The 26,304-nt window shown below is 42.6% G+C and overlaps 1 protein-coding gene across 1 annotated transcript in view; it reads left to right on the plus strand.

The window, feature by feature from the left end:
* Window positions 1-907: 907 nt before the first annotated feature.
* The window catches only part of CHRM3 (cholinergic receptor muscarinic 3), a 458,319-nt gene continuing 432,922 nt past the window's right edge, over window positions 908-26,304 (plus strand). The window contains exon 1 of the mRNA XM_043543311.1: window positions 908-1,391. The gene's annotated coding sequence lies outside the window, so the exon portion shown is untranslated. The remainder of the gene's footprint in view (window positions 1,392-26,304) is intronic.

Consider the following 26,304-nt stretch of genomic DNA (forward strand, 5'->3'; position numbering starts at 1 on the left):
CCATCCTCTCTGTTTGATGTATTCGGCTTTTGTCAGTCGATTTATACTTGCATTTAAACTGGTTAGGGCAGGAAAACAACATTTCAGTGTGTGTATGGAGTACTTAGTACCTTGGGCCGGATCCCTTATATGGGGCCTCCATGCACTCCTGTGCTAGGACACTAAATAACAGAACTGGAATTGGAATAGAATTGGAATGGGTATGGGAATCAACAGACTTTCAATAGAATAGGAATCGAAAGGAAAGGAACAAGATGCAGTTGAAATGGAATAATAATGGAGCAGAATGGACATGAAATAGAACTGAAAGGAAGAAAGGAGTAATACAATTAGAATGGAGTGGATGGAGCACGTGGAATGGAACTGGAACAGATTAAAATCAGAATAATGGGATAGGTGGGCATAGAGTGAATTTGGGATAAATTAGAAAGGAGTTGGAAATAGCATTGGTTAAACAGAACTGGAGTGGAATAGAACAGAAAAGAGGAGAGAATAGGTTGGAGTGCGATTGACATGGACCAGGAACTGAGTATAAAGCAAAAGAATGACCCTGGAATTCTTGGAGCACCATGGAGTGGGGAAGACGGGAATTAAAGGGGAAGGAGAAGAGTCTTGGAAATAACTGGAGTGGAGCTGCACAGGGCCGGGGCACAGCTAGCCAGGGGGCTGGCGTGGAGCGCAGCAGGTGAGCGGAAAGGGAAAAAAAAAACTGGACTGGAGCTGGAGTGGGGACTGGGCTAGATTGGAGCGGGCAGGAGCCCAAGCGTGGGGAGCGAAGCTGGAACCGCCCGTGTGCGGGTCCCCGCCACTGAGGGCGCGCAGCGCTAGCGGGCGCCCCTATAATAAAGAATCCCTCGGCGAGGCCGGCGGTGGGCGTGAGCGGTTCCAGTGAGGTCAGCGGCGGGCGAGCCAATGAGCGGAGTGTCTGCGAGCTGCCGGAGCGCTGGGTCCCTGCGCGGCGCGGCGCTTCTCGGCTCGGTGGCGGGAGGGGGGAAGCTGCTGAAGCGGCAGCTCAAGACATTCCGGCACTCGGCAGAGCGCCGGCGGCTTCGCCGTGTGGAGGGGCTGCAGCCGGGCGCCCGGCTCGGAGCGCGGGAGAAGAAAGTGCGGGACTGGAGGTGGCGCTGCCGCTGCCCGGGCACAGGTGCCGCTGCTGCTCCGGGCGGGAGGAAAGCAGCTGCTGCTGCTGCTCCAGCTCCGCGGGCGGTGGGGTGCGAAGTGCCCCCCGAACAGCTCCGCCCGCGGGGGGATGTACCGGCCGCTCGGCCTCCGTTTCCCGTGGGGGGCCGGCTCCTAGGTCGCGCCGGATTCAGCGGGGAGCAGCAGGAGCTGGACGCCCTGGCGCTGCGGGCGAGGAGGAGGTCGCTCCTCCGAGGCACCTGGGCAGCCAGGTGAGAGCGGACCCCGCGCGCTGTCGTTTTTGGCGAAAAGTTTTTGGTAAAGTCACTTTGGGGGGGAAGGAGGGGACAAGGCAAGTCGAGGAAGGGACCGAGGTTTGCCCTGTGGCAGCGGTGGCCGCTGTGACGACTTCCCCCCGCTCTGCCACTGGAGAGGGGGGAAAGTGGTGTCGATGTGAGCGCGAGTGGAGCCCTAGAAGGGAGCTCCAGGCTTCCCATCACCGCGCTGACGGCTGGGAGAAGGCGTGGGGGTGTTCTCCGAGGGATGGTGGGGGGACGGACTAGCTGTTGCTGTTTGTTTGCCTTAGAGCCTATTGCATCGCCTTCCTGTCCCTGCTGCCCACCCAGTGTGATCCCACCGGGCAGCGTGGGGGCGCATCCAGCTCCAGGCACTTGCACACCTGGGTCAAGGCGCTGGGTGGGGAGGACGTGTCCCTGGGTCTCTCGGCAATATGATTCAAGTGCGGGGCAGACGCTTTGCCTCGCTTCTGTTGGATACTAAATCCCAAAGGTCCGCGGGGGCGGAACTGCATCCCAATCGGACACCTGGCAAAATCCGGCTAGGAGTCGATTCAGAGCAGTAACGTTTCATGTGGGTGCCCCTCTAAAAGCGCCCATGCAGAGGTGTCAGATTCTCCCTTAAAACCCCACGGCAGGGATCTTCCTCACGGTGCCCGGTCTGATCCTCGATAAGTGGCGCCGGTGCGTTTCTGCAGCTTTCCTCCTTTGCAGTGACTAAACGGTCACCATTGGCTGGGGAAAGGTATAGGTTGAGGTGACCCGCGCATGAAGGTGACTAATTCGGTGGAGAGGTTATTGTTTGGGGCTTTAAGAGGACAGCCGCGACCGCCTTTCAAATAGCCCCTGTGTCAGAATCTCTCTCCTCGTTGCAGAAGCGCAACCTGTGCTTACCCTGGCAGTGACTGTGGTGGTTAGTATATAAATCTTTCAGGGATTTATGAAGGCTTCAGGCGCACTACGATTTACTCGTGCCGTTTGACATCGTCGGTGGCGAATTGGTCTTTAAATCTTGTTCTCTTCGATAATGATTCTCATTCTACGAATTTACCCATATTCTGCTTTTCATTGGTGTCTTTTTAAGTCTAGGTTTTCAGGCAAATTAAGTTCTGGGAGATTTGTGGGCAGCGTGTGTTGTGCCAAATATAATATCAACACTGCAAGTGTTTAAAATAGAGCCCAAGTATTTACTTTTAAAAAGTGTGGTTCACCGTGAGAACTGAATAGTGTTTAAATCTATGAGTATAGAAACCCAAATATGTTAATATACACTGGGCTATATATCTCACCGTGCTAGTTTCTTTACTGACCCAAAGAGTTCTCATTGCCTGAGATTACTTTGTCTCATTTTCTGTCCCTCTTTTGTAAAGCACAAATCCAAATCGTTATCTATATTCTCCATATATAGAAGTAGCCATAGACATATAAAATACAACCTCAAATGCTGCTTAAAAATATTTAATAATGAAAAACTAGAATGGCTGTTTGTGGGTGTGTTGTGGGGTTGCTTTCATTTCGATGGTATTTTTTTTTTTTTGACATATTGCTTTGCTATCTCACCCTGTGTCCTCCATAATGCTCATCACTTCTTTAGACATCAAAGGCAGTGAATAATGTGCTGTGGTCTGATTTTGTTTGCATCTGTATGTTTAATCAGACATAATGTTTAGTTGGCTTAAGTTGTGTTTGGAACTGAACTCCAGGATGAAATACTGATCTTTCCATAATGGAAGCCAATGTTGTAGCTGTCAAAAAATGTGCCTCCGCATTCAAGCATACTGGTTACTTACACAGTAGCAATTCTTAGTGGCATGGAAGTGGTGTTTCAGGGTCTTCTGATGTATGGTACTGAAATGTTTGTTTTTTCCCTTTTTAAAAAGGAATATATAAATCTCAATATGATCAGTGATGTAAGTGTTTTTGGTTACCTTGTAGTTTGTGATCAATATAAAATGTAGTTCTTACAGTTCTTGATGTCATTCAGTAAAAACAGTGCGTTTTGACTCTAGTGTTGTACCGTTGTTAACTGGGTAACTTGGATTTTCTTTGAACAATTTGTGAAATTGAACTGAAATATTAAAACTCATCCTCCTAACCTGTTTTGAATATTAAAATCTTATTGGATGATAGTAGCAACTAACAACATAATCCTGGCAGATACTAATTTAACATATTTGGTTTGCTTCTAGCTACTGAGATTTCATCAGTGCAGTTGGTAACTTTTATGCCTCCCATTTTGGTTATGCTTTTTAAGTTTAATGCCCTTTGGCACCACACCCTGAAATTCAATTTTATGTTCCTTCACATTGGATCAGGCTTGGGCAATATTTGGCTGGTGTCTAGGCAAGTTGGTTTTGATTTTGAAGTAATGTATCCTCATTTACAGTAGAAAATATTGTAACATGTACATTCAGAAACATTCATCTGTCTGAAAATACATTCATATTAACTCAGCTCCTTCCAGAATGTTATTTCCTTTGTATAAAATAACATCCAAATGCAATCTGTCGTATTGCATGAAACTGAAATTTCATGTTGTTCTACTATATAGACAACTTGTTGGAGGTAGAATATGTATTCTGCGGTATTATTCCCAGAACCAATCATGATCATATGATTGAAAATTGCAAATAAAGTGTTATACCTAAAACTACAGTTTATCAAATGTGTTAATTATTGAAGATTCATTCACCTTGGGCAATACTTCCAAGCAGATAAACTTTCCATCTATGAAACTCTTTTCTAGTTTTAAAGAAACAATCATAACTTTAGAAGTATTCTGGCTCCCTTTAATTACAACTGAATATTTTGTTCTAGCCTGATATATTATAAGCATTGGTGGAACCAAACTTGGGATCTAATTGTGAAATGATTGTTCAGACAAAATTTTCAGTGATGAAAATAACTGGCTAATCATGTGGTGCTTTCCGTCCTTGTTTCCAGCAGATAAATTGCATTGAAAGACATCTTACAAACACACAATTACTTTTCACTTAGGCAACTGCTGTAATAGTCACAATGATATTATGTGATTGCCTTCTAGATCACCTTCCCTCACATTTACAACTATATTAAGATATGGTTGACTCTATAAAAGGAGCTTGAGAACCCCTTCACTACATCCAAAATGACCTGATTGACATTAAGACCACGACTACTAAGAAATAATGAACCATTTGCAATAAAGATGGCTTGTGTTCTGAGCAGATTACTTCAGGATGAGATAAGTGATCTGTGAGGCATATGACTGTGATAGAGGCCCTAATCTCTGTGTGTAAATAAACTGATGCTATCTTTAATTATATAATCTAATTAAAATAGTAGCTTGTTATTTGTTACTGCTGTTACCAGTGATATTAGTAATAATCTCTTAGCCAGAGAATAGTTTGTAATGTGTTCATGCTATAAAATAGGGAGTAATTTGAATAAGAAACTGTTATTGAAGGGTGTATCATTCTACAACCATGTTTTCATGAATTTCAAACAGCATAAGACTTTTGAATATATGATACATATACACGGCTGTTTTGTAAACTTTATATTCACAAAGTGAAATATTAATAACACTGCGTGTAGCTTATAGCTGTGCAAGTTTTTCTAAACATCTCTGATAATTTTATTCCTGACTTGATCTATCCTTGGCAATATTTTTCTCTGTTCTGTTCAATAGTGTTGGTTGTATCAAACTGTATGGTAGTTGTGCTGTGGGCCAGTGTCCAGCGAAGTATTTAATGAACTTATTCTACTAGCTTTTAACCAAAAAAAAGTGTGTGTTTCAACAAAGGGACTAGGAGAGGCCAGCCCTACTTCGCGAAATGCTAAGTAATAATACTATATAATAAGCTCTACACATTCTGAGTATTATAGAACATAAACTGAAATAAGTTTGAGGTTTTTGTTTTTAAGTAGGAGTTATGTATGCCACACTCACAGGAGCATAGACCACTCCAGCATGATTTTTTTTTTAATAGGGAGGAAAAATAAATGCATCAATTTTAATTGCTTTTTTGGACACAATTATTGATTGTAGGTTCTGTAAGTGGAGGGTCAGACGATGCCCTACTGAGTAGAAATCAGTACAACTACTCTCCCAAAGTAGCCAGTGTATATGAAAATGAGGAGAGGTGAAGCTGTATTGTTATGCTTATAAGAAGCACATGGAATCTTTTTCAGGACAAAAGGCAATACACCACATTTATTGAAGATGCAACAATTAGCGCGCATACTCCCTCTTCCCCCCCCCCCCCCCCGTCGATGTTATAGTTACCAGTCTGGATCAACCTACTGGCCAGCTAGGTTGATCACCGGTAGGGAGGAGCCGGGTTCCATTGGTCATGACACGATGCTCCAGGGAAGTCTTGACAGGACGAACCCGAAGTTTTATGGCAAGGCCCCCTGTTTATATAGTCATTTTCCTTCATTGGGACCAATGAGTTTTGCACCATCATGCTGTAATTAATTATTGTTCAATGCATACTTGTTTTTTTTTTAAATTATTTTTATTACAGCTATTTTGTTCCCATCGATAGGTGCCTATTTTATTTTTAGAGTTGTTAATTTGCAGTCCTCTGACGTTTCAATAGGGGCGTGTTGCAGCCTCCTGGCACCTGTTTCTGGTTCCTTTCTCATACATCTGGTTCAGCGATGGCCTTCACATTTCTTTTTTAACACTTACATTCCATATTTACACACAAAACAGAATTAATTTACACAGAACATTTTGAACAGGAACATTAAATTGCAATGCACAAGAAAACACTCATGGCATTCTTTTACTTATTTTAAAATGCTAAACCTACAACAAAATAGTGACCTTAAAACATCTGTTACTGCCTTGAAATCAGCCCAGACACGGATTCCGGCTGATGTATCTTTACTAAATGGCCCATTAGGCCATTCCTTTTTGCTATTCAAAAAGGTTGGCTGGCAGGATATGATCAAATCATACACCAATACATTTAATACATGCTACATTATTATTTCATTATTTTTTACCCTTTGTTTTAAATTATACAAAATACAAACAGAATCCTACTACTACAGTATCACCCACTCATTCTGAGTTTGCTGATTCATGTTGTCAGGGAGGTGGCGCTAGTTGGTGTAAAGAGGGTGGACGACCACTTTGCTTGTCTTCTGTTTAAAAAATTTGAAGGGCGGGGGGGAAGCTATATCACTACCAAAATTGAAACTATAATAATATATAGTAGAAAATTTTAAATATTTAATCACTAGGGACCTAAAGGGAGTTTAGTTCTCCTTTAAGTAAAAATCACAATGCAGTCTTATCTACAGTCACTACTATTACTTCCATAATATAGATATTTTATATGGGCACAAATTTTTAATGCTAGCAGGAAATTGTCACTAACTGATTATTAAATCCACTAGAGGTCCAACCCTGTAAATAAAGTGCCAGGAGTAGTTCTTGCAAGCAGGCATAGTTTCACTGAACAGATTAATGAGATTATGCCTGGTAGCAAGCGTTTCTTGGACTGGGCCCTGACAGCCAGATTTTTAAATGTATTTAGGGTCTGAAAGATGTAGATAAGTACCTAGTGGGTTTTCAAAAGCACCTCAGCGTCTAACTCCTATTAATTGATCACCTTTACAATGCCTTACTTGAGTAGCAGTTGTTTAGCACTACTGAAGGGGTTTTTGTGCTTCATCTTTAAAAGCCATTGCAGAGGGGGCAGGTTCTGGGGGAATAATCTCATTAAAGAGTCTCTGCCGGTATTTCCACCACAAAGTTCTGATGGGGAGGCAGGGTTCCTCACTCTGCCTACAGAAAGCTGTCTCATCCCAGGATCTGCGTTAAGCTGGGGCATTCTTTGAAGAGGTCCTGTCTCTCTCAGTTGTCTCTGGCTCCCTGTGTATGCTCTCCACTACTTTGGTACCTGGCATCATAGCTGCATTAACCATGCTATCAGGGACTTTTCATTGGCCCGTGGAGCCTTGAGGGGGTCTAGGAAGAATCTTTACAGATAAGGTCTGTAGAGCCAGAGATGGACAGTGTGCCACCTCCTTGTCTTTCAGTCTCCCTACATACATGTCTCCTAGTCTTCATCCCAAACCATGTGGAGAGGGCTCTGCAAGGTTCTGGTTGTGGTGGAGGAAGGTACAATGGAGGTGGCAGAATCTTTCTTTCCTTCCACATGAAGAGCTCAGGAGGGAGAGATTCACCAGTGCAGGACCTTCCTTTTTCCCCACATGGAGATGTTAGGCAGTGATTCTCAACGAGGAGTCTGAGGCCCCGTGGGGGGCCACGAGCAGGTTTCAGGGGGATCTGCCAAGAAGGGCGGCATTAGACCGCTTGGGGCCCAGGGCACAAAGCCAAAGCCCCACCACATGGGGCTGAAGCCTGGTGCTCCGAGGCCCGCCACTTGGGGCTGCAGCCGAAGCCTGAGCAACTTAGCTTTGTGGGGCCCCCTGTGGTATGGGACCCGGGCAGTTGCCCTGCTTGCTACCCCATAATGCTGGCCCTGGCTTTTACATGCAAAAAAACAAATGTTGTGGCACATGTGGGCTGTGGAGTTTTTATAGCATGTTTGTGGGCGGGGGGCTCAGAACACCTGATCTAAGGAGTATGATCTAGCTCAGGAATTAACCTTAAAATTCCTGAAAGCAAATATATCTGCTGTATTGATGACCCTTTTGACAATTAATGTATAAGTCCTCATAAGTCATTCCCAACTCTAGCCCCAGATTCTGAAACAATCACGCTTAACATTTTTAAAATCTTACCAACTCTTTTGGGATTTATTATTATGTTTTAAAAATATAGGGTTTTACAGAAGTGGATGGAGAAATAAACAATTTGGAATCATATTATTCTTTATTGAATTACAGGCTTTGAAATATCAGAACAAACTGGGTGCAGGGAAGGGGGAAGAGCCTAAAATTCAAAATACTCCAGAGAACTTTTAATAGAACTACCTTAAAAAAGATCATTGCAGTCATGTATTGTATCCGATGAAGTGAGCTGTAGCTCACGAAAGCTTATGCTCAGATAAATTTGTTAGTCTCTAAGGTGCCACAAGTACTCCTTTTCTTTTTGCAAATACAGACTAACATGGCTGCTACTCTGAAACACATATTGTAGTATGGTACTCACAGTTTTGGTGTATTCAAATACACATTAATTCTATGTTCTGTTTTAGTTTTTAAATTTCACATGTATTTATGATCAATTTTTGTAAAACAGGCCCTATTATGATTTTGTTTTATCTGACCTTTGAAGAGAGGTAGGTGGGGTGAGGTACAAGCTGATGTGCGGGGGTGTTATTATTTAAATATGTGCTACTGCTTGTTGGAAGGAGCGATCAGAATGTATTGTATTTTGATTTTTCAATTTTAACTAATTTGCAGGGCATTCAGAGCTTGTCCATGGGTGCTTTTTATTTATTCTAAATTGTAAGTAAATGAAGATGAGTGTCTGCCATCCAATGTTACATCTGAGACACTATGTTTTGAGTTGAAAGGTTCTGCAGCATGTTTGACCTTGATTTATACATGCAAGGACACTTATTGGACCTTTCATTAGTTATAAAACATTCAGAGAGCAAGCATAATGTACATAGGTGTTTTTTGAGCTTGCTTGTTGGTTTGAGAGTAATAGCCTAGGCTGCAATCTTGCAAACAGTTAGGCATGTGCTTAACTTTACTCAAGTGTTTGTAAGATTGCCAGTAGTTCTAACCCTGGAAAGTAAATAATCGTCCTGGCTATTGCCCAGTAACAACAAAGAGAGGGGCATGAGGGTAATGTGTGACTTGAGGTTATCTGTTTTTACAAAAGGAAAAGCCTATTAGAAACTATAGGGGTCCCCTCCCATATTATCAAAACACTTTTTTTTTTAAAGTCAGCAGGACCCTATCTAACTCTAACCCTCATCAAAAGGATATCCGTAAATATAATGAGAGAGAGAGTACACTCTCTCTGCTCTTGCAGAACCTGAGACACAGTAGAAGACATATTTTTACCTTGCACACAGTGGTGAGCTGAAGCTGGTTCGCACCGGTTCACTAGAACCGGTTGTTAAATTTAGAAGCCCTTTTAGAGCCGGTTGTTCCGTGAGGGACAACCAGTTCTAAAAGGGCTTCTAAATTTAACTGGCCAAAAGTGGTGCCTTAGGCACCGACTCCATGGGTGCTCCAGGGCTGGAGCACCCAAGGGGAAAATTTGGTGGGTGCAGAGCACCCACCGGCAGCTCCCCCACCCCCCCTCCCGGCGCCCAGCTCCAGCTCCAGCTCACCTCCACTCTGCCTCTGCCTCCTCCCCTGAAGGCGCCGCCCTGCTCTGCTTCTCCGCTCCCCCCCCACCCCAGGCTTCCCGCGAATCAGCTGTTCGCGCAGGAAGCTGGGGCAGGCTGAGAAGCAGGCCGCGGCTTCCGCTCAGGCCCAGGGAGGCGGAGGTGAGCCGGGGAGGGGAGTGGCGCGAGGAGGGCCGCCCGTGCCACAGCAGGTAACCCGGGGGGCACGCAGGGGAACTGCTCCCCGCCCCAGCTCACCTCCGCCACCCTTGGCCTGAGCGGGAAGCCGCGGCCTGCTTCTCAGCCCTCCCAGGAACGCGGGGGGGTTGGATGGGGCAGGAGTCCCAGGAGGTGGGAGTGGGCAACGACCCCCTCGTGGGGTGAGGAGGGAACCCGTTAAGATTTTGGCAGCTCATCACTGCTTGCACACATTTTTATCTTTGGTCATTAAGGCATCAACTCTTTTGCCAGACTGTTAATGAATTAAATCTGATTTTTGATGGCACAACCTTGATCCTGCAAATAGATGCCCTAGCATGGACCTCCCTGCACCTGAGTGTAGTCTCATTGTCTCTTTGAGCAGAAGTGTTTCGCTACTTTTTCATGCTTCTGTAGTAAAAAATCCATTGCTCTGAAATTCTGCTCTTTCCACATTGCCACTTTATTTGTGTCTGTTTTTTTACTGCTTTCATCAATACAGACTATTGAAACAACAATCAAACCCTCAGACATCAGGTAAAATAATTCTTTAGTGCACAACAGCAAAAATAGTAACTATTCAAAGGAATATGAAACTTGCATTAAGGGAAATAAGCAGTGATGAGCTGCCAAAATCTTAACAACCGGTTCCCTCCTCACCCCATGAGGGGGGGCGTGGCCCTCCCCCGCCCCCCCCCAGCGACTCCTGCCCCATCCACCCCCTCCCCTGTCCCCTGACTGCCCCCAGAACTGGGCAGGAGGGTCTCATGGGCCACCGTAGTGGGTGCCCACCCTGCCCCTAAGAGCCAGAGGGACCTGCTGGGGGGCGAGGTGGGGAGTCCTGGTGGTGCTTACCTGGGGCAGCTCCCAGGAAGCATCTGGCAGGTCCCTCTGGCTCCTAGGGGCAGGGGAGCGTAGCTAGGAGGGGAGCAGGGGGAGCGGCCGCTCCCCCACTGATCACATCAAAAGTGGCGCCTTAGGCACTGACTCCCTGGGTGCTCCAGGGCTGGAGCCCCCGTGGGGAAAATTTGGTGGGTGCAGAGCACCCACCGGCAGCTGCCCGGCCCCAGATCACCTCACCTTACCTCACCTCCGCTCCGCCTCCTCCCCTGAACGTGCCGCCCCGCTCTGCTTCTCTGCCCCCCCCCCCCCCCCCCGCTTCCTGCGAATCAGCTGTTCGCACGGGAAGCCTGGGAGGGCTGAGAAGCAAGCGGCGGCTTCATGCTCAGGCCCAGGGAGGCGGAGTAACAAATAACAGAATTTGAAAAAAGGCTTCAGAAGTCTGTATCTTTTTAAGCATCCTCAATCAATATCTCTTCCCGCTGATGTTAAATGCAGAGCCATAGCCAAAAGATTAGTATATATTCTTTCCCTGGCACAGAGTTGGGAGGCAGAGACTCTCCTCATCCTGTGAAATAGATTATGGATCTTGCCTCCAATCCAGAAGGTTAGTTTGTATTATCTCCTTCCTGGGAATCCTTTGCAAGATTGGATTGCATGAACTGTTTGCCTCTTTCTCCAGCATTGACTGTGGAGCTGTGGAACACCCTTTGTGGAGTGCAGAAAAGGTTGGCAGTAACTGAATCTGACACATGGAGTCTGCCGCAGACTCCTCGTTATCTCTGCGCTGGCTGGCTGCCACTCCTCATTCGGCTCTCCCCTTATTAATAAACAGCAGAAGGAGGTAATAAGGAACAGCACCCATACTCCTCTTCAGTCATGGCAGCATCCTTTAGTGTAAGGCAGATGTGTGGGACACATATTCTGCCTTCCACACTCCTTGCATGTCAGGAAGAGGGGTGAATGGCTATGGGAATATTGAAGAATTGCGGGTTTTGGGGATTGTGGTGGGCTGAAGATACTTAGATGCTAAATGGTTGTGAAAGGCTATAGGGTGCTGGTGGGAGTGGGATTGCAGAGAGGGGTTTGGGCAGAGAAAGCATAAAATGGAGGGAAAAAAAAAAGACTTCCCAGGGCTAAAAGTGAGATGCCTAGCCCAAAGGGTGAAGGGGAGATCTAAAGGGCATTTGATGGGGATAGAGGGGAAACAGTACCAGAGAGAGAGAGACGGAGAGATCACTGTAGATATGCAGTAGGGGAGAAGGAGAGATGGGGAGAGCAGGGTAAGAAGGACACTGGCTGCTGAGGGAGGAAGAAATGGGGAGATCTAGGAGAGGAAGTTAGGGAAGCAGTAGATGCTGGGGGATGAGGAATCACTTTGTGTGGGAGGGTGGTGGCTTTCATCTAATGCCATGTCTTGGGTGGATGTCGCACCTGATTCTAGCAGCATTTTTGGGGGCATCATTTAGATCAAAATTGCTTCACCTGACCAGGCCCCTAAACTTGTGGTTGATAATCAGTAGAGACAAACATTTAAAATGAAAAACATCTGAATTTTATTGAGGAATATTCACACAACATAAGAAGCGACCTGAAAACTCTTCTGAATGTTTCCCCTCTGATAGTCTACTACAGCCAATTCAGTAACAGCAAGGTTATTATTTCCCAGCCCTCAAAACTCCGCCCATTCCAACTATCCCTTAAGATGAATCCCTATCCTAATAAAGGGGTAGGCTCAGCCTATCAGATCTGGAAGAAATAACCCAACCAGCTCATTTATACATAGTGCCCTGCACAGATACATACTTTGTATCCACATCTGATCTGCAATCCGCAAATATGGTCTGTGGATATCTGCAGATTTGCAGGGCACTTTCTACATTCAAAGTATGTTAAAGGCTGCACTGAAGCTAACTGCTGACATCCAGATTTTTTTGGCAGGAGGTATGAAGTTTCATAACTAGCTTCAGTGAAATACTTACTGACAAACTTTTCCAGGAACACTGCAAATCAAAAGAGAGATTAAGTGTATTTAACAGCCACCCTATTGCATGCCTTACTAGCCAGAACCTACCTGGCTTTCACTATAACTTTCTTTAGATTATAGGATTCCTAAACCACGTGTCCATTTTATAACCAAGGATTGCTTCATGATCCAATGTTCACACAATGCTTTTATGAAGAAATATCTAATGTTCTTGTTTTCAAAGTACACTGAGAACTCTGTGCACCTGAAAGCACGCTGCTGGGGACAAACAGCTCAAAAGTATAGTCCTGCTTTTGGATGTGCCATGTTCCTTATTGCATGGTTTTCAAACCAGAAATGTGGAAACCTCTTTCTGACATTAGCATGCATACCTTTATTGTGTTTTGCTTATTCTTATGAATGGCACCAAAAAATGTGATCTTTTATGATTAGAGGATTGCAGGTAAAGAAATTGGCAGCAACCATGTGCTATACCACAGACTTGCAAGGGACATCCCAACAGTGCATCTCTTTGCTTCACATATCATAGTATTTATGTAAATAGTAATTCTTCATTGATTTGATATGATGTACACATTGCATGCTCATTAAATTGTTACATATTTTTGTTGCAAGTTTCAATTGACTATCTGAGCAGTAACAAATAATACTGTGCAACAGAGAAGACTAGCCAAATTTTATTCAGACTTTTTGGGCACAAGACCATTGTGACAGAGGGAATACCATCTGTCCAGAAATAATAATTTTCCAGTTCTGGGAATTATTGAGAAATGAGAATTATGGAGAGCATATGGTCACTATATCTCTAACACTATGACTGAAAGTGGTATGCTTTGTTCTGACACTCAAAGGGAAGAGTCAGCTATTGACCTTAGAAAGGTGAGCACTATAACTATGCAAAGAGCTTTATTCTGAACAAGGTGTCAAGCAAAGATGGGGTATACTTCTGACACTTAGGAACTTTTGAAATAATCATAAGAAGGGTCAGAAAAGGAAATCCGAATGCTTTAATTAAAAAAAAACAACATTTCATACCATGTGGAATAGACTTGACTGTATTCACAAAATGGTACTGAGGTCCGAGGAGTACCTGTATTAATACCTTTTCTAAAATGCTAACAGTGGGTATCTCCCAGCTTAGCATCATGGTGAGCAAAGTCATTAAGTCAAAAAGACTCTTAAGGGTATAAAAAAGGGAGAGGGACCTGAGGGAATGAAAGGATTGACAGGCAAGGACTCTAATAGAGAGAGAGAGACTCTTCCAATTCCTTTTCTGCAATGTCAGTGATTTAGCACTACCTTGGCAAAATGAAGGAGTCTTAGATCCAACTAGGTAAGTTTTGTAGCATTTAATTTTGAGTTTCTCCATCTTTTTTTGTTGTTTGTTTAAAACTTTTTTGGGTCTTAGACTGTTTCTGGAATCATACACCATAGTCCAGTCTTGGAGATGACAATAATTTTGGTTCTCTGGTGAACGTGAAACTGATATCTGACCTGGGGCACATAGTCCCATAGCTATTACCTACAGTCTTGTTAAGTCTACAAATGGATGAGAAAATCTTGTGGACCATAAGGGGTGAGAGGACTAGGGAAATAAAGGAAATAAACATGTTGTGATAAGGAAGAGGTCTGTTTTACATTTAAAACTAACCCCGCCCCTCCAAAAAAATCCCACACCTGAATGAGGGAAGAGAGCTTTCAGAAGCACAGCTTTAAGGCAAAAGGCTTGTCTCTGTGAGCAATGGCTGGTAAAGAATAGAGATGGCTGAATAGAGAAAACCATTTTGGGATGATTTGTAGGCACACTAGTTAGTGAAAACTGCAGCTCTGTAGTCGATGGCTGGTGATGACTTTAATGGAAAGCAGGAGCTGCTATTCTCAGATTCCTTGTTTTCTCAGTGCAATCTTTACTATACTGCCAGTTAGCAGTGGGAATAGAGGATATACCAGGAGAAACATAGATGAATATTTGACTTGGATGTTGATGTCATTGTAGATGGATCTTCATAGGTGAGGTTAATATAATCTTTTCCCCTTCAGTGTATGTGCAGCTTTCACTGCATGTACAGAGCATAAAACTGATTAAATTTGATTAAAAATTACTACCACCGCCTTTTTAAAAAAACAAAAAAACAAACAAACCCAAATCAGCAGTTGATGTCAAGTGCTTCTTGGGGAGAACATATTGATAAGAAATACATGGAAGATATAGAAGAAGCTTTTGGAAATGGACAGGACTGAGAAAGGATTCTTACTTTTATTATAAACATAATTGCTTTTATTATTCATTGAGTGAATAACATCTTGTTCTTTTGATCCCATCAATGAGATGGTGACGGTGCTTGTTTGCTTTGATAGGTAGACTGGAAAGAGTTTAGAGAAGAGGAAAAATGTATGAACAGGTTTGGAAAATAAGACCTATGGGGGAAAATGAGAATTGAGGAAAAATTACATTTGAGAAACCACAAGACAGATGTAGAAATCTCTGTCAGTCTGAAGCTCTTAAGGGGTGAGACTCTGTCCTACAGAGTGTATAGGACCTGAAGCTTTTCTCTACAAACATTTCAAACCTGGAGACTCCCAACCTAAGCAACATCTATTGGTTTTCCTGCCGCACCCCCCCCAATATCTTATCCCTGTTGCATCTGTGGATAGTCTATGTTGTACTGAAGCCCAATAAAAATCAAGGTTACTGATCCATATGGTCTCAAGCACAAAGCTGTTTCCCAAGGTTCCTTGAGGACCCAATCCAAAACCCACTGTAGTCAATTATTCTTTCATTGATTTCAAGGGGCTTTGGCTCAGACCCTAAAGACTACTATTTCTAAGACATTAAATTAGTTTGGCTACTTTTAAAGTTATTCAAATCCATATTTGCAGTACTGTTCATGTTATGGTAGTGAAACATCACAAATTGTATTTATTCAAAACACAACCTAAACCATCCATCAGAAAAAAATATATTTACAAGTAACTAATAAAACCGTTTAAAGCTGTTTAGTTTTCTCATTTGGGAATATGCCTAAAAATAATAATTAATTGTAAAACATTTTATACCCTGAGAGTAATGTAGGGCTTTCACTGGAATATTAGGCTTTCTTGTTTTAAAAAAAAAATCCACAAGATTAGGTTATAAATTTAATGTAATGATGCAGGAATGACAGTTAAACATGTGCTTAACCGTGTGTAATAGGGTGGCCTGCCCCTTTTTAAGGACCAGGGGGTCTGGGGCCAGGCAGCCTTGGTCCTTTATCAGATCCAGCTGGGAAGCAGTCTGGAGATCTTTATAAAGGGCTGCAAGAGCACAGTTTAGGGAGCTGTAAAAGGGAGATGGGCTCCTACAATCATTCCTGAAGCAGGGGGTTTGAAAGAAAGGGTTTGTCCTGCATTCAGCACTGAAAGAGGCAAGCTTCTCTGAGAAGTGTAGCCCAGGCTTGGCAAAGTAACTGTCTTTGTTTTTAATATCTTGCTTAAGTTTTATATTTGAAGAATAAAATTGTCTAGAAAGTGCCTTGGGCATGGCCGTGAGTCTTTACTGGGAGTCCAGTATGCATGAGGGAAAACTGAGGCAGCAGCTAACCTGAAGCCAGATAAGGTAAGGCAGCCGTGCTACAATGTGCTTTCCTGAATCAGAGTTAAAATCAATACACAGTATAGTATTGACACTCGTGTTCACTTCATATTTAAATTTAAACACATAACATGAGGCAATTAGGGACATATTCAACAAGTTTTATATTAAATCTTCCATCAAGAAATGTGAAAGAATACAGTGTAACAAAATCTCAAGAAACAAAGTGTTTGGTCACATCAAATCTGACTCTGTGTACAAAGTAACTCATCTGGAGAGTTATTTGGAACATTCAGTGACTGATCCTCAGCTGGTGTAAATTTTCATAGCTCCATTGACTTCAGTGGAGCTATGACCATTTATATCAGCTGGGAATCTGTTCCTCCAAACTAAACTGTGAGCATTTCTGAGGCATTGGAATTGACACTGTCTGAAAACAAGCATGGACTTAAACCACTCTTGAATCATGAACACAATCAGGTCCAACTTTTTGTAGCACCTGAAAGAGAAGAATGAAGGATGCAGGGCTGCTAAGATCCCAATCCTCCGACTAGATAACTAGATCCATGCAGATGGTCTGGTTCGGTAACTTAGATGTTAGTGAACTTTTTCAATCTTAATTTAAAAACCAAAGATCTCCCTCCCCTCCCCCCCCCCCCCGCCCCTTTCCATCATAGCTCCAAAATAAGATACACCAGTTTCAGGTGGAGTTTATATTGTTCATATATGCTATGTCCAAGAAGAAAACATCTTTGAAATGAAACACATAGTTTGCAGTGTGCCTTCTGAACCTGCTAAATTTAAGTCTATTAACTAGTGACAAACCAATATTGCTATGCACAGATGTTGAGCTTCTTGTCACATCAGTGTTTGAAACTTTTCTGTGATATAGTAAGTCATACAGTGACGACTGTGTCTCTTTTTAGTCATCTTTAGTCTTCATCGGATGCATCTTCATTGGATGCATCCGATGAAGTGAGCTGTAGCTCACGAAAGCTTATGCTCAAATAAATTGGTTAGTCTCTAAGGTGCCACAAGTACTCCTTTTCTTTTTGTGAATATAGACTAACACGGCTGTTACTCTGAAACCTGAAGAATGTGGTGGAGATTTAAATTAGAGGCTTTATCCAGATAATGTGTACGTTTTTTTTTTTTTTTTTAAAAACCTGTCAATAATGCCTTCAGTTTTTTAAAATGGAAATAATTTTAAAGATCTGAGGTGAAGTCCTGGCCCCTATTGAAGTTGGTAGAAGTTCTGCCATTAACTTCAGCAGCGTCAGGATTTCATTCTGATCCATGTTTGAGCATTTCTGCTGTTTTGCTTTACTTTTTAAACTTCATTTAGGCTTGGACAATCAAAGCATACTTGTCAGGTTCTTTGCATAACACTGCTCTGTTTGGGGTTTTCTATTTCTGTTTGGGGTTTTCGATATTGCTCAGGAATTTTTTTTTATATGCATACGTATTAAAATACTAATTCAGATTAGGTTTAAGTGAAGTGTTTGGCCTCAACTTGTTTTAATGAAATATAAATTTGAGGCTTAGAAATACTTGACCAATGTCCCCGTACAATGCTTTTAAATATAAAGCTGTGTGTGTATACTCATATACATACAAACAGACCTTTTAAAAAAATCTCAGTGCAAGTTATAGAAGCTTGTTTTGTTTCCTTTATCCTAGCAGGGGTGCTGGAACAATTTTTATCATGGGGGTGCTGAGAGCCATTGAATCAAACTGTAAGCCCTGTATATAATGGAAACCACTTCAAGCCAGCATCAGCACCCCTAGTTCCAGCACCTATGTATCCTACTCTTAAAACCATTGAAATGCCAGGGCTACCAGAGACAAGCCCAACTTACAGTCTGAGCTTTACACCAATATGATTACATTGGTGCAAAAGGTTGTATGGACACTTTTATTTCACTGAAAGACCTGTTCCTAACTGACTTAAAGTCAGACAAAGAAAGAGTGTCCACAAAGCTTTTTGTACTAGTTTAACTATATCAGTGTTAGAAATGAGATTGGTTGATTCCAGTGCAACTTTATTGTATAGGTAAGCCTAAGTCAGTGGTTCCCAGACTTGTTCCGCTGCTTGTGCAGGGAAAGCTCCTGGCGGGCTGGGCTGGTTTGGGCTGGGCTGCGTCCATAGGTTTGGCCAATCGCTACTCCAGGCCAAAGGGAGCTGCTGGAAGCAGCGCGGGCCAATGGACATACTGGCCACCACTTCCAGCCGCTCCCATTGGCCTGGAGCAGCAAACCGTGGGAGCTGCGATCGGCCGAACCTGCGGGTGCGGCAGGTAAACAAATCAGCCCAGCTCATCAGGGGCTTTCCCTGCACAAGTTTGGGAACCACTTACCTAAGTGATAGTTCTCTGTGATTCTAGCTAAGAGGAGTGACCAGTCCAGAGTCTTCTGAAGATGCCTCTAGCCCTTCATTTGGGGAACCATGAAATCCCCCTTCTGAATTTCCAATCCCACTCTGACCCTGCATCCCCTTCCTTCTAAAGGGCTATGCTGTGATAGACTGTAGGTCCACAGAATGGATTTCCAAACTTCCTTGTACCAAGGTTGTTTACAAATCTGGGTCAGCCTCAATGAACCATATAGGGCCTAAGCCAAAAGCATGTTGAAGTCATGAAAGACTCTCATTGAGTTCTGTGAGCTTTGGATCAAGGCCAAAGAGCAGTTGAATTTATCCAGGCTGTCGGATGTATTTATACCTGTTTTGAGCTTTTAACATATAAACAGTTTATCCACTCTTATGAGAATCTATAAGGCTGTAAGATATGCACCTTTTCATGTCAAGAAAGCCAAGTTCCTTCTTGCTAAGTGACACTAAATGTAGCTAGACCAAGTCTGACCGTGAATGGCTGTAACAAAATTGACGTTTACTCTTTCAAACTTCATGGCTCTTGTGGAGGCAGAAAATAAGTACAGTTATGCCGGAGCCCTAGGTCAGGTCGGGGCAACAATGACTCAGGCCCTTAGGCAGGGCTGCACAATAATACCATAGCAGTAGCAATATAAACAGTAGTAAGCCCTGGCCCTAGGTCAGGGAGGGGCAATACTGAGTCAGGAGCTCAGGCCCTCAGGCAGGACTGAGCGTAACAGTAGGCCCAAACCTCCAAACGGTTTGGGAGAAGGGGAGACTGCCACCCACTAGTTGTATGGTGGGGGGACGCAGGCCCTCCCACTCCACTGCGTCCCAGCCTGGGACCCTAGCAGCGGTAGAAGATACGCTGCTGAGTCAGTGCTACAGCCAGACTAGGGTCAGCTGTCCCCAGGCTACTTCCTGACTCCCCTTCTGGTGGTACCTGAGTCACGGTGGAGTCCTCTGGGAGGTCCAGCACCATGGGTTCCTCTGGTTACCGGGCGAGCGGCGGGCACAGGGCAGGTCTGGCAACTCCTCCGGGTAGTGGGCACAGAGCAAGTCGGGCCAGTCCTGGTGCGCACCTTGGGCCACAGGAGCTTCCCAGTCGCAGGCTAGGCTGGAGGCGTCTGGCCTCCTTGGCTGCTGGCCCTCTAGCGAGCTCTGAGAGTGAGGCTTTATACTTTCAGGTCGCGGCCTGACCCTCTGAGGGGCAGGCTCAGAGGGTCAGGCAGCGACCCAGAAGTATAAAGCTCCCTAGCTCCACCCACCCCGGCCTCCGGATGGGCTCATTAGAGGGGTTATCTGCACTATTGTAATGGATGATGCAGAACAGAATGCTTATCTCTCACATGCACTGACCAGTCTGAAGAGAGTGTTCCTCCTGAGGCACAGTCATTCCTAGTGCTCCCAGGGGGACAGTGTCCTCCTCTACAAATGGCAGAAATGAGTAGTGTTCCAGGCAGGAAGTTTATTACTCCTGTGTAACAGACTACTCTCACTTCCTGGGGTGAAATTTTAAACTGATGACAGATCTTTGTAGTGTGATTCCTGGATGTTTTAGAACCAGCATCTGCCTTCGTACTTGAGCCCCATTGAGATCAGCTTGAATCTCTGGGGCCTCAATTCTGACATTTCCTTTCCTTCTTTGCCCATGGTAACATGTGTCTGACCTTCTACTCACAAAGTGAGTCCTGTTCAGGGGGCTTCTTCTGAAAGGATGATTTGGGTAAAGAGGACTTGTGCTGGCATATAGAGCTTCCACTACAGTCTACATTTAACTTACTTAATTTTCATCTATTAATGCTTATACATTTTGGACATGTACTTAGAGAAAGGAGGATAAAACTGGAAAAACAGAAGTATTAAAAAAGAAAAATGTGAAGTAAAACAAATATGGGGAGAAAGGAAAGCAAATATATAGTGTGCAGGTGCCTAATATAGCTAAATCTCCCAATAATGGTTGCAAAAGTATGTATGACTCTTTCCATCTTATTATAATGTGTGTAATTATTACACACACATACACACACAAATACAAGTAATCTTAGTCATAATCCTGCCAGTGTTTTATATCACAATCTTTTATATACCTTTCTGTTGTGACTTCATGAGCAAAGAATTTAATTTGCTTTTGTATGTCCTGGAGTGACTCAACTTTTAATCCTCTCTGCATTGTTTCTTATATAAACATATATGAGAAACTCGGAAGTATTAGTCTTCTGTGTTTTACAAGTATCTGATACATTAATAAAATCTTTGTTTTTCAAGCAATATTAACTGTTCCTCTTAATTTAAGTGTAAATTTGCCATGAATGATTCAAATTTCAGTACTGTAGAGAACAAAAAATATGTTCAGATACCACACTTCTTGATGTTCTATATATTCACAGAATTTAAAGTAAGAAGGGACCATTGTGACCATCTAGTATTTCTGTGTAACACAGACCATAGAATTTCACCAAGTGATTACAACATGTAGTTCGTAACCTTTCAGAAAGACACCCAATTAGGGCTGTATTTTCCATTGAAACTTTGTTGGAAAATTGGGTTTTCTACTAAAAAAAATTTTCACAAAAAAAATTCTTGTTTTTTCATGGATTCCCCACCTGCCCAAATGCCTATATATAAAAAAGATTTCATTTGGAAAGGCTGCCGTTATTCCTGTCGGAGTCATAGTTCAATTGCCTTATTTTCTCCTTCTCCTCTATGGGTCAGGCTTCTCAGCTGAACTACATCTCCTATGATTTGCCATGGCTGAGAATTCCCATGATACAATGGCTCCTCTTTTCACAAGTGAAGACCACGGTGCACCATGGAAGATAGAGCTCTACCGAGGAAGAGACAAGAAAAAGAGCATGAAGTAGCTGAATTACTGCTCCCATGAGATAACTGTAGTATAATTTCCAGTAGAAACTTTTTGGCCAAAGATTTTTTTCAGTATTCAAATTCGTGCCAGAAGAAAATAAACTTCCATGGAAAATTTAGATGAAAATGATTCCATTCCATCCTTGTCCCTCCCCGCTCCCATTGTCATCAAAACTTCCTGTGGAGGAATAAACCCTAGTTTTTAATCAGCTCTACATCCAATCTTAAAGACCTCAAGTGACCAAGTCAACCATTTGCCTAGATAAGCTGTCACAATTATTAATTATCCTCACTGATAAAAAAAATATGCCTTTTTAGTCTGAATTTGTCTAGATTCAGCTTTCATCCATTCGTTTAACAGACAAAAGAGTAAGTGGAGCCAAAGAGCCCTCCATTCAGAAATCTTCTCCTGATGTAGCAAGTCATCTCTTAACCTTCTCTCGAATAAATTAAACAGAATACTTCTAAAGTATCTCTTGTACACTCTTTTCTGGTATTCAGATAAACTGATTATTTGCACAAGATTACTAGCTCTCTAGGAAACTTGCCCGCTGCACGCCCACCAAAAAAATGTTTTAGGACTTCTTGGAAACAAACACCAAGGTTAAAGTTTGCTCATTAACCAGGTAATTGTTCAACCACAAAGTCACAATGACTCTTGAGTTAAGCTTGTCTCTGAGAAATATACCAGTAGATCTACAATGTTTCAGACAGACATGACCTTTATTAACTGTAGACAAAAAGTAGTGCACTTAAGGTAGAGTTAATGGGCTGAGAAGATCTGGCACCTCCTGACCACATTTTTTTCCTTTCAGTTGGGTTGCCAGTCATTGTGCATCTTTGGCAGAGAGGCTTTGCTGCAGGAGTAGAGCAGAGGAATCCTTCCTGACGAAAGGGTCTTTAAACAAGTTAGGTTTATTTTCCCCAAGAGAAAAAGGACTGAATTTTTTCAGAGTATGAAAATTAATTCTTCTAGTCTGCAGACAGAAGGAACTATGGAGAATGCCTGTACTGCTACTTGGAAGTGAGAAAAACTCTGGAAGTTCCATGCAATGAGAACAGTCTGCCCTCTTCCTGTGACCAACAGGTTCAGATTCCTATGCAACTGGGTAGTGTGTTTCCTCGCTAAGAACATAGTGAGAGAGTATGTCACTTATCTGTTCACACAGAGTTAAGAAAAAAAAAAGACAACTTGTTAAGGAGGAAATTCATTAAGCTTCCCACATCAACCTCAACTCTGCCCTTCATCTCTTCTCCAAAACTTTATCTAGCCTCCACCTATAGGCAAGAGGCCCCATTATACCCACCTAATCTACCTGAGTTTTTCCAATATGGACCACAGACCCTCATTGTCCTCTCCTACATTCATACCAGAGCTCACCATTAACTAAACTGCAGGCCCTCTTCCACTGCACTTGTCCTTTTGAGCTAGAGATACTTCTCTAACCTCCTACAGTCCATTCATAGAGGAGAGAGACACTTACCCTTCTTCCCCATCCAACTTCTCTACAGGGACTGAGATTATCCTGCATCTTTCACTCATGCAGGTCACAGACAACAGTGCTTTATTTTCCACCAATCCACTATAAAACAAAGCCGAATCTACTGCATCTGCCTATCCTACAAAGACTGGAAATAGTACTATTAAATATTGTCATGTAAATCTTAGCTCATACTCGTCCAGATATTGAGCAGTTGCACCTCAGCCACTCTGCATAATAGCTTTGATTTAGCCTTGGATTATTACAGCTTCTATTGATAGTCTAGTGGCAAACAAATCAGACTGGAGAGGGATGTGGCACAAGGGTGGGTGAGGGGATTTGTTTCAAATGTCAAAGTCAACAGTAGGTGCAAGTGTGGTCAGGAGGTGCCAGATCTTCTCAGCCCATTAACTCTACCTTAATTGCACTACTTTTTGTCTACAGTTAATAAAGGTCAGAGAGAGACCTAAATGAATCTGCTCTACAGCCTTAGCTAACAGGCAGTTGGCTTTTAGCTCATGCAGTAGAGGCTCAAGCACCAAGCTCCAGAGGTCTCCGGTTCAATCCTGCCCGCTGACGACCGGGATCTGTCGGCGTTACACAAGAAAAGCATGGCTAGGAAGCATGGTGACTGTAGTGCTGTAACCTCACGGTCCCAGTTTACAATAGACTTCCTCTGTCAGAGCCCAGGGGAAAGGCAGCATGATCCCACCTGCTTTGGTGATGAATCTCCTGTGGGAAGCAGCTGCCACAGATGACACAGGGGTGAACAAAGCCCATGGCCCAAGATCCAAAGCACACTTTTAGCTGAGGCAGGCTAGAGCGTGAAGGGATTGAAGAGATCCACAGTGTATGTCTGAAGAACTTGGCTAACGGAATCTATAGACAGGCTTGGCAAAATTGTACTTAATTTTTTTTAACATATCGATTCAAGCAATTTTTTAACAATTTAAATGGTCCTAGGTATGCAAAGCTATGGTGGGGAGGTGAGGGGGGGAAGAGTGATAGGCACTAATTAGTTAAATGACAAGGGACACTGAGTTTCAAGAAGTTAAAGCTTTGTAACCATTAAAACACAAATGGTCAACGTATGTCAAAAGAAAGGACATATCCTTAAATCAGACTCTAGTAGCAGCATTTTTCTTACTTTGCCTACCTGTAAATTTTGTTATTATCAATGGAAATATGTTGCCATTGGTTCGCGTGTGTACAGGGAAATCAGCGTTTACTGGCATTTACTGATAAAAAAATCTAACCCTTGCAAGCCTATTTATAGGCTTTACTAGCAGGAGTTCACAAATTCCTAAATCCAGACTTCCTCTCAGGTTTCTGCACTGAAGTCTTTATATGATAAAGTCACACTGGAGCACTTGCAGTATTATACACAGAGTCTGACTATATCATTGCAGAAAGATCAATGGCTGTAGGTCAAGGAACTTGTAAGAACTCTGCGGTTAGCCAGTAGTTTAGAAACTTTGCAACATCAAAAGTTGGACTTCAGTGTATAAATACAAAGCTAAGTAAAGGAATGCATTGGTCAAATTGCAAGAAACAAAGTTAGTCTGATAGTCTCAAAGTAGTACTTATATGAATACACCATGACATTGCAACAGCAGTTAGCACTTGGGGTAGCTTCGGCACCTCTTTAGGGCAGAATTTGAATAGCAGGAATGTAGTATCCTATTTCATCTCTGCAGAACTGTTCAGAGCAGCTGGTATAATCATCTGCTTACCCTTTCAAGAGACCTAAATTCATGTGTTTATGAAGTTATTTAAATCATGGAATTACTCACAAACAATGCAAATATACCAAAATTTAATTTAAAAAAGTATCTGAATCTTTAAAGGTACCCAAAAATCAGTTGAGCTATATTGTATAGGATTACCACTAAAACTAAGGCCCACATCCTCAGGTGGGGTCAATACACAGAAGCCGGTGAAGCTCTATTAGTTCACACATCAGTAGACAGAGGATAGGGCCCAAAGATTTTTGTATTACCCTCTTAAGTATTAAAGAGTAAAAGATAAATTATACAGCCATACAGGCCTATACCAAGATATTTGCAACCATCTGCAAAGAAAACCGTTTAGCTTTTCAGTCAAGCATGCTATGCTATACATTTAACTGTATTTCCATTAATTGCATTGGTGACTCATGAACAACTACAGTTTAAGGGGTTTATAGTTCTTTAAATCTCTGAATTACAAATTTTAGTTAATAGACATTATAAATTGTGGGCAAGGCCACTAGTTAAATTTGTATATTAATTTAACTAAAACACACATTTTGCTGTGCACAGTTTATTGTTTAAAGCTTTGTTAGACTAAACCTGTTACTCATTTTAAAACATATTTTGACCTACATTACTGGTGAAACTATTTCCACAAACATATACAAAATACATAAGGCTGAATTTTTCAGTGACACTTGTATCTTTAGATGAAATATGCTCTTGGACATTCCAGTCACATCCAGGTAGAATGTACCTACCATGTTATCAGATGTCTAGTAAATTCTAGTAGCCTATTTATTTCAATGAAACACTGATCAGAAGACACTGGCAGAGTCTCTGCTGATGGAAGCCAGCTGTCATGATGCTGGACGTAGGCAGTCAGACCAGCAATGGCTGGGAACCAGGAATCAGAGCTGAGGGTCAGACAGTCAGCATCAAGCCAAGGATAATAGCTGTTGCCAACTTGCTATTATAATGTAAGAAACTGAAGACATTTTAAGTAACAGTAAACACTTTACTTCACTTTGTGTTGATAACTGAACAAATAGGTGTTCCTGGATTGCCTACCTGGCTCCAAGTGCAAGCAATGTAATTCTGCTGATAAGGCATAACAGTTCCCCCCATACAACACTATGGGTTACTGGTTCCTTCTCCAAAGTTCCTATCATCATTACATCTTTTTTAAAAAAAAAATAAATAAAAACTAGATACGTACAATTTTAACTACGTTTCAGTTTACTCATTGGTATCAAACTAATGTAGTGTCCATAACTCTAATGTGAACCCCTAAAGAATAGAATAATTAGTCTCTGTATCTAGTAGGTTCTCTTAGCACTTTGCTTTAGAGGTAGTAACAAGAGAATCAATGTCCTGTTTTTTTCCCCCTGTAACGAACTGACTGCTTGAGACACATTAGATTCAGAAGTCCGGTCTGATATTGCTTGTATTTCTGATCTGGATGTTGACATAGTTTCTGTTCCTTCCATATTTTCATTCACCATCTGCACAATTCTTTTAGTGCTCATCAAATCCTTTCTGTTTCTCCTATTGACATCTCCTCCCTCTGTCTCAAAAGATTAGATGTTGAAGCAGT

The sequence above is a fragment of the Chelonia mydas genome, chromosome 3, assembly GCF_015237465.2.
Source record: "Chelonia mydas isolate rCheMyd1 chromosome 3, rCheMyd1.pri.v2, whole genome shotgun sequence".
NCBI classification, from domain to species: domain Eukaryota; kingdom Metazoa; phylum Chordata; order Testudines; family Cheloniidae; genus Chelonia; species Chelonia mydas.